Here is a 9,438-nt window from a genome sequence, read left to right on the forward strand (position 1 = left end):
TAATACAAAGACAAATATACCAAGTAGATAATGCCGTGACTGGCATTCAGATACAGCGTATTTTCTCTGCCTTTTGCCCTGACTGCTGAACATCTTCAAAAGTCCTACAACCTGTTGTTTCCAAACTCTGTCTCCCATCTCACTTTGGCACACAGCTCTTCCATTCCCCTGGCTCCAGCACATTTGTCCCCTCTTGCCAGGTTTGGGTAATACATGAGAAAGCCTCTAAGGATTAGTTAAAAATAATTCAGAGTGCTCAGATAAGTCTGCAGTAAAGACTTAGCCCAGGTTAGTCCTAGAATGGCCTGAATTAGAATCATCTGGACTGCTCATTGAGCCATCCCTGTCTATTCAGGGTTGAGACTGAGTGAAATAGATAGTCCTTAGCAAAGAATTATATTTATTTGTGAGAGAGGGGAAGAAATGGAGGGATGGAGGAAGAGAGAAGGGGGGTAGAAGAAAGAAAGAGAGGGGGAAATAGAGAGAGAATCCCATTCACTGGTTCACTGTCAAAATGCCTACAATAGTCCCAGGCCAGGAGCTGAGCCGGAGACTTAAGCCAGGGCTCCCTTGTGGGGGTAGGGTCCCAGTCACTTAAACCATCGCCACCACTGCCTCCCAGAGTCTGGGTGAACAGGAAATTGGAGCCAGGAATGGGAGCCAGTTACACATCTAGGCCCTGAATCCAGGATGGAGCCTCTTAACCAACAGGATGGAGCCTCTTAACCAACATGTCCATCCAGGACAATCAACATTTCATAAGAATGCCAGCTGATTTTTATCCTGAGTGGAACTGATATCATTGAAGATGCAAGCAATTGAAGACAATTCCAGTTACTTATCCCAGTGTCTCAAAGAAAACCTTCCTTCTCCCCAATGGGAAATACATATGATCTAACTGGAAAATGGCATCTGGGAATAATAAGGATCTTTCCAGAATTTTAAGATCAGAACTGTTTTCTGGCTTGATCCTGGTCTTTCTGAACATGAGCCTTGCATGGAGGCCAGTGATGGCCTAGCTAAAACTCAAATCCCCAACAGGGAAATATTTATTATTTACTTCTTTATCTTTATTTTTAAATCTTTTGGGGAAATATTTGTTTCTGAGCTTGTCCCAATGTCATTTGCTAAAATCCTTTTCACAAATTTTGTTTGTCTTTGTTTTTGTTTAAATGATTTATTTGAGAGATGGAGAGACAGGAAGTGTTCATATACCACTTCACATCCCAATGCCCACAGCAACCAAGGTGGTGACAGCCTGAAGTCACAAGGTGTTAACTTAGTTTACATCTTCCGTGTGGGGGGCAGGGTCCTAAAGACTTTAGCCATCACCCATTGCCTCCTGGGATGTGCATAGCAACTGACAATTTAACTGCCACACCAATGAAGATGTTATAGCCACAGGGCTCCGTCAATTCTACCCCCATACCATTTCCTCTTAAAGTAAAAAGGCTTCAATCTTGTAAAGTGACAATGGTTATCTGGAAACCTGAGACTAACTATTCTATATGTATTCTATCACACACGCGGGTCATATATCTAATGACGCCACTTGGACTGAGCCAAAGACACCCAGTCAAGGAGGCATGTGTGCCATAGGAGAGAAGCTGGCGTGTGGCAGGGCACTAAACTTCTCAGCCTACCATCTCCAGCACTGAAAGAAACCAAACTAAAGCCTATTTCTTCTGAAACAGAGTTGAAATATCGTAAACAGTAGATCTCTTTGGGAAGTTTTGTAAAACACAAAATCATTGAACAAATGATGTAGGACAACTGGACATACAAAGAAAAGGTTAATAAGGATGAAAGTGTGAGTGAGAGAGATACTGTGCTATGAATGCTGAGTGGGAAAACAAAGAGCTTTCCTAAGCTGGGTAACAATGATTGCTCACCTCTTGTTCTTTGGACCGCTCTTTTTCTCTTTTGGGACTCTGTCTCAGCTGGCAGTTCTAAGACCCAAGCCAAGTGCCATGCTTTCTCTGTATTCCCGCTTTTGCCTTCTGTTTTCCTACTTTGTCACACTGCACTGAACGTGGGTGAGGTATAACCTGTTGTTAGGTTTCTTCTAACACTCTTCCTCTTCCGGGGCCCCCTGTGTGCATTGGAAGTAGACAAACAGTGAAGAGAAGGAACTTCATGTGGCCCTTTCACCCAGCATGAGAAAGATCAGTCTCTGGGAAGGAAGCTTTGCTGTGTGTCCTTGGCTACACGTGTGGGAATGTAGAGCTAGGGGTCCTAGAAAAGAGAAGGTGCCGTGAACACGTGGCTTTGGTGTCAAGAGGGTACTGATTCATCTCACCCTCAGGATTTGCTGCTCTTCACTCACCCGGTAGCACAATGGTTGCCTACAGTGAAAATCTGAGTCAGATTAGCTTTCTCCTGTTATGATGATTAAACTCTTTCCCTGAATGCTCCGTAGCAGGGTCATGCCTTCACATAACTGCAAACAAAATGAAAGGCAATAACTGTGTAAAGTGTGTTTGACTAAACCTTATCATTATTTTTTTTTTCCTTCCAGTAGTATTTAGGACAGAGTCTCAATGTGGCAAGTTTTTTACTTGCTGTTTTAGCTTTTTGCTGTTCTACTACTAGGAATGGCCTTTGGGATTACAAATTCCTATGGTATTTATCACTGTGTCCATAGGATAACGTAGGAGGTATGTGATTTGGAAAGAGCGGGCCTGGGGATAGAAGCTGTGAGTTAGAGCAGTGCCCGTTGTTCTTCATGGAACACCTAGAGAAGATGCATTCTCAGCGGAGTCCATTGGCCGCGACCCTACTGTTCGCTACAACTTTCCATGTACCCTTCCGGCTATAGTGATGTCCTTCAAAAACTACTTCTCAGAAAAGATTCATTGTATTGCTTATTTACTTATTATGTGTGTGGTTTAGTCTATTAAAGATTAAAATAACAGAAAATGGGTTTCAAGAAAGGTTAGAAGTAGAAATGCATGAAAGTTTTTTTTTTAAAGATTTATTTATTGATTGATACTGGAAAGGCAGATATACAGAGAGAAGGAGAGACAGAAAGATCTTCCATCCACTGGTTCACTCCCCAAGTGGCTGCAATGGCTGGAGCTGAGCTGATCCAAAACCAGAAGCCCAGAGCCTCTTATGGGTCTCCCACGTGGGTGCGGGGTCCCAAGGCTTTAGGCCATCTTTGTCTGCCTCCCAGGCCATAGGCAAGGAGCTGGATGGGAAACTGAGCAGCCAGGATTAGAACCAGTGCCTGTATGGGATGCCAGCACATGCAAGGTGAGGATTTTGGCCACTAGGCTACCAGGTTGGGCCCACATGAAAGTTTTTATCCTGGGTCTTCTATCCACAGGTCTCAGCAACCCAGCCATGGATCTGCTTGATTCTTTTGCATCAACAAATTGTTCTTTCCAGTCATTTTCATGTTGCAGACCCACCTGCAGGTTTCATGGCTTTCCTGCTATTGCCTGTGGCATGGTGTCTCATAGTACTTCCGTCACGTACTGTCCTCGATGAGTCCATCCTTAGTGAGCATTCTGTTCAGGGTCCTGTAGACGCCCTCCACGTTTCCTCCCTGCACCATCACAGTCCTGGCGATGAACATCAGGTGAAGTTCATGACCTTCAGTGAAGTTTTCCCTCAGCGGGATCTGCCAGCTGCTCAGCACGCCCTCCATCCTCACCAGCCCGGGGACCAGTGACCTGAAGCCGAGGCGCAAGGGGCATTGTGTTTAAAAGACAGAGTTACATGGAGAGAGGAAGACATGGAGCGATCTTCCATATGCTGGTTCATTCCCCAAATGACTACAATAGCTTGTGGGGTGGCTGAGGATGATCCGTGTCCGGGCCCTGCTGAAGCCAGGAGCCTGGAACTCTCTCTCAGCCACCCACATGGGTGTTAGGGACTCAAGCACATTTTTCACTGCCTTCCCAGTTAGTCTGCAGGGAGCTGGATTGGAGTCAGCATCTGACACTCAGGTGGGACCCCAGTGTCTTAGACAGTGGGTTTAATCTGTTGTGCCACGATACTAGTCCCTTTATTTAAAAAAAATTAATTAATTAATTTTTAAAAAGATTTATTATTATTGGAAAGCCGGATATACAGAGAGGAGGAGAGACAGAGAGGAAGATCTTCCATCCGATGATTCACTCCCCAAGTGAGCCGCAACGGGCCGGTGCGCACCGATCCGAAGCCGGGAACCTGGAACCTCTTCTGGGTCTCCCACGTGGGTGCAGGGTCCCAAAGCTTTGGGCCGTCCTCGACTGCTTTCCTAGGCCACAAGCACGGAGCTGGATGGGAAGTGGAGCTGCTGGGATTAGAGCTGGCGCCCATATGGGATCCTGTGGCGTTCAAGGTGAGGACTTTAGCCGCTAGGCCACATCGCCAGGCCCAAAAATTAATTCATTTTAAAAGGTAGAGAGATAAGTTTTGTCCATTGCTCCACTCCCCCAGATGCCTACAATGGCCAGGGGTAGACGGGGCTTGGACAGAGAAACTCAATCCAGGTCTTTGTGGGCATCTGGGGAGAGAACCAGTAGATGAAAACTTTCTTTTTTTTCCTCCTTCCATCTTTCAATAATTGTATATATTTTTTTCCTGAAGTGTATTAGCTTTATCTCTTATGTATCAAAAAGGAAAATGTTTTTGCAAGAAACATTACTTTAGCTCTTCTGCAGATCTGGGGCCATCTCCAGGAAACCTTCTATCTTCAGGGATGGTAAAAAGGATGCCTTTCTTTTGAAGGCAGAGTGCCTGGGCTCTGGGTATCTGCCCTGGGAAGGCAAGGCAGGCACCCGGGAAGTCCCAGGGTGCTTGTTAGTGTGACAACCAGTTGAAAGGGCCCTGCCCATCAGTCCTGGTAGAAGGTTCCATCCTGTTGCTCTGAGCAGACAAAGGGGACAAGAGCAGTGAGGGGATAAGCAGCAAATCCTGGTATCTCACGCACAGTGAACGCAGAGTCTGTGGGTCTAAGTTGGCTCAGCAGCAGGATGCTTCCGGAGCACTTGGTTATTCTATGGTGCAGTCACATGGAGACACCCGCCCCTCGGTCACAGTGACAGTACATGGCGAAACTTGATCACATGCTTGGCACTTGGCCTAGCACCTGCAGGCTACTGGCCCTCCCTGGCCTGCCATGTGGACTTGGTGGCTGTGATCTGGTGCCTGTTTGCTCCCCTGCCCGGGTGGCTCATTCCAACCCCTGGAGTTATTTGATCTTGACTGTTCCACTCTATGGAATAGGAGCAGTGTTCCCAAAGTAGGAGCTAGGGCGAGTTTCCCGGCAGCTCAGACATTGCTATGGTGCTCGGGGCAGCACCAGAGCCAACGCAGCAGGGCTGGGCTGGGCTGCTGAAAGAGCTGCACTTATGGCTGCTGATTCCAGAGTCAGGGAAGCACTGTGGTCCCAGTGGATTTTCTGGGTTGTCCTATCCAGAGGCAAGCAGACGGAGCACTGATTGGTCCCCGTCAGCTCCCCCTCCTTGGGGACAGAAGCAGGTGATCCTGAAGGAGGACTCTCCCTAGAGAGAGACTCAGTGGCTGCACCCTAGCAGCAGCATCACTTCGGGTGGGGGGAGCCAATGAGAGCAGAGTCCTGAAGCAGTGGGTTGGAGGAGGGGGCGGGCAAAGGGACTCCCTCCCTAGGGGCTCCCACACTCTCCACTCCAAGGCAAAAATAGCTCTTGCTCTTGGTTTCATCACCCAGCAGCCATTTCCCAGCTGTTCCCGGGCAGGAGTAGGGAAGGAAGGGGTGGGAGGAGAAGCTCCTTTCCCCAAACCACATGGTCCAGAGTGTTCCTGTGAATGATCCAGACAGCCCCAAGGAGAGGGACTCTGGGATGCCGAGTGTCTGATGGAGACCCACAGCCTGGCCCCAGGCATTATTGTCACTTGGGAACAGAGGCCTGGAGCCTGGGCCGGAAGTCCAGTTATCAGATTGCAGGAGCAATGCAGGAACCCTCACCTCTGCCACGCCTTCATCCCGGGGAGCCTCTGACAGCCTGTGTGCTGCTGCCTTGCACACTCTCCAGGGTGCTATTTTCCATTACGCCCCAAGTCATAAAGATGTCTCAGTGGAACATCTTGTCGCAACACAGTGAAAGGACTATGTGTGTGTTTCCTCCCAGGCCTTATACCCCTCTGAGCACTGGTGCACCAAGAACGGAGGCTGGAATGCCCTGGCTGCCACCAGGAAGGTGCGAGATGGGGCAGTGTTCTACAGCAGCCCCCTGTGCTAAGGGTTGGGCTCTGCCCTGGTATTGAATGTGGAAGCCCGCGGGTAGGGACCACAGACAGCCCCAGGTGCACAGCAGGAACAACAGCTTCCACTTCCCTCCTTTTCTCACTGCAGGAGAAGCTGTGCTCAGAGTGTTGTTTTCATTGCAACGTTCCCGGAAGCTCAGCCTGGAGTAAGATTCTAACCTGTGCAGTTTTGTTAGCACCTACCAATTCCCCATGTTGTCAGTGCATGGTGCCTGTTCTATGTACATCCATGGTTTTTGAAACTTGCATCTAAATCCAGCATGAAACCTCCACTTTGTTGATTATCTCATGAGCTTATTTATGTACACAGTAGGTATCAGACACCACTCTAGCAAACAACAGCGAGGTGCCTGGTGTGTTTCCATCGGGGGTTGATCAAAGACGTGTGCCCTATAGTCTCTTCCTACAGGTGTCCAGCAGGGGATCCAACACAGAGAAATGATTAAGATGCAGTGCGATCATCAACCACATAAGGATGAGGCGCTGGAGGGACCCAACCCCAGGGGAGCCTAGGAGACTCAAGCAAGGTGCCATACAAGGTCAAGACAGAGTTTGGCAGGTGAAAATGTGGGGTGTTTCTTCCTTCTAAGCTCATGAGGTCTTGTGCTTGGTGTTAGCAGAAGACCTGAGCTCCCTCAGTCAGCAGTCAGAACAAGGCAAGCATCACACACACCTGTGTGTGTGTCCTGGTCTCCCTGTCCTTCTGCTCCGGTGTCAGGCCCAGATGGGTGATGCACATGTGTGGGTCTATATATCATCTGAGAAACACTGGGTGTGGGGAACCCTTCTCTGCTAAGCTGAGCTGGCTCTGTGTCCTAGAGGAAGATCAGGGCGCTCACTGCTAGAGCAGGGAGTGGGTGGAACCTAGCCTGACAGGTGCCTGAGCTCCAGGTCGACCTTCCAGGGAGGTAGGGAGTGGGCAGAAGGCAGAGCATCTGCAGATATCCTTGGAGTGTCTACTGGAGTGTGACAGGTGTTATGTGAAAAGAGAAAAGCTTGCAGTCAATGTACTGTACAGTTAAACACCCATTAACCACACAAATTAGTGAGATTCTTATTTGTGTATAACCTATAGGTTCTTTTTTTTTTTTTTTAACCTATAGGTTCTGAGAGCCATCAATATGGTCAGGGTCATTGTGAAAATCCAAGCAAAGGACCAGCGTGTAACGTTTTTCATTCGTTTTGGACCCCGGCGCCTGAGTTGTCTTTGTTAGGTGTTACCAAGTGCAGCTCATGAAGTATCATTTGTGATTTCTGTGCATTTGGGAGTTTTCAGAAGGACACTTCTCAACTCTGTACCCTGCAAACAGGAAGGGGCCACAGGGTCAAGGTGTCTGCCATGCACCTTGAACAAGGGGAAATGCTTGCCCAGATGTGATTTAAGAATGTTCTGAAAGCTGTTTGGAAGTCTTGTAAGGGTCTCCATTTGTCAGGTGCTAAGCGCAGGCTCTAGGGTAAGGCTTTTTAGCAGATGCTGACTGAATCCTCCCCAAATCCAAATGGATACTAGGAAGGACTGCTAATTCTCTCAGATTAAAACAACGACTCCAAGGCAGAGCTAAGGTTTAGCTCAAATGATCTGTGTCTAGAACCTTCTCCTGCAGTGATCACTTTGAACAGTTCTACGTTGATATGCATTCTGGGTTGGAGAGTAGGGAAGGGAGGAAGTTGGTACAACAATAGCAGAAGTCCTGTGACAGCAGAACAACTCCTGGCTTTGCTGCATTGTCTCGCAGGTGTGACCTCATCTCTGAGGCTGATTACTTTTGGTTAGTGCCCAGCACGCCGCTTGGGCACTGTGTGCTGGCAGTGAGTGGTCCCTTGAGGTATGTGTTGTGCAGAGAAGGATCCAGAAGCCCAGATAGGCAGCAAGGGAGAGGGGGTTCTTACATATTGCATGTAAACAAGTTGCCTCTCTACTGGCCTTTACCTATATCTCATCATTCTCAAATTCTTTTCTTACACCAAAGAGAAGAACCTTGACCCAACCACCCCATGCCAGGATGCCATATCAGGGGACCTGGGTCCAAGTCCTGGCTTCACTTCTGAGTATAACTTCCCACTAATACACACCCTGAGCTGTGGCAGGTGAGAGTGCTAGCACCTGGGTCCCTGTCCCTCCCATGAAGGACCTGGACTGAGGTCCTTGCTCTTGGCCTCAGTCCCAAGCAGGGGCCATTAAGGACACTTGGGAAGTGACCACTGGATGGATCCCAAGGTTTTGGGCTATCCTCTACTTTTTCCCAGGCCACAAGCAGGGAGCTTTGCTGCATAGGGCAATGGCTGCCAAGGTTCTGAAGAAAAGTCTGAGATTGGCTGGCGAGGGGATGCAGTTTTCTCCTGCCTCGGTTGTTCTGTGCCATGTGTGAGACACAGGGAAGGAGCAGGCAGGTGGGGGAGCCCAGTTTGTTCTGAGTCTCCCTCTCCAGCCAGGGCTTGGGAAGCCAGACTGCCAGGATTAGAACCGGCACCCATATAGGATCCTGGCATATCCACGGCGAGAACTTTAGCCTCTTGGCTTCTGTGCTGGGCCCTGGCTGCTCCACTTCCCATCCAGTTCCTTGCTTGTGGCTTGGGAAAGCAGTCGAGGATGGCCCAAAGCCTTGGGACCCTGCACCCACATGGGAGACCTGGAGGAAGCTCCTAGCTCCTGGCTTTGGATGAGCCCAGTTCCGGCTATGTGGCCATTTGGGGAGTGAATCAGCAGGTAGAAGATTTCTCTTTCTCCCTCCCCCTCTCTGTAACTGCCTTCCAAATAAATAAATAAATAAATAATTTGAAAGGCACCACTCAGCTGCTCCATGTGAAACACAGGACAAGGCCCTTCCCTTGGAAAGATGGTAGTGATCTTCCGTGACCTCCTAGAACTCATCACTCTCTGGTTGGGTTTGGCACCACCCTGTCCTTTGTTCTACCCCTACCCAGTTATTTGGTGGCCCCAAGGCTGCAATCTAACCTCCTAGAGTTGGTGGAGGGATCCAATAAGAATAATTAAACAGTGTGTGTCCAGGAGCAGGTTGTGGCAGAGTGAGTTAAGCTGCTGCTCGGGATGCCTGCATTCCATATAAGGGCTCTGGTTCCAGTCCCTGCTGCTCCACTTCTGAACAGCTTCCCTGCTTACGCACCCGAGTAGCAGCAGACAATGGCTCTGATGCTTCAGTTCCTACATGGGAGACCCAGATGGAGTTTCTGGCTCTTTGG

The 9,438-nt window shown here is 48.9% G+C and overlaps 1 pseudogene; it reads right to left on the reverse strand.

Moving 5' to 3' along the window:
- Positions 1 to 3,331: 3,331 nt before the first annotated feature.
- On the reverse strand, positions 3,332 to 3,652 carry LOC101528468 (small ribosomal subunit protein bS21m-like; annotated as a pseudogene).
- Positions 3,653 to 9,438: the final 5,786 nt, after the last annotated feature.

Source organism: Ochotona princeps, chromosome 28 (genome assembly GCF_030435755.1).
Source record: "Ochotona princeps isolate mOchPri1 chromosome 28, mOchPri1.hap1, whole genome shotgun sequence".
In the NCBI taxonomy this organism is placed as follows: domain Eukaryota; kingdom Metazoa; phylum Chordata; class Mammalia; order Lagomorpha; family Ochotonidae; genus Ochotona; species Ochotona princeps.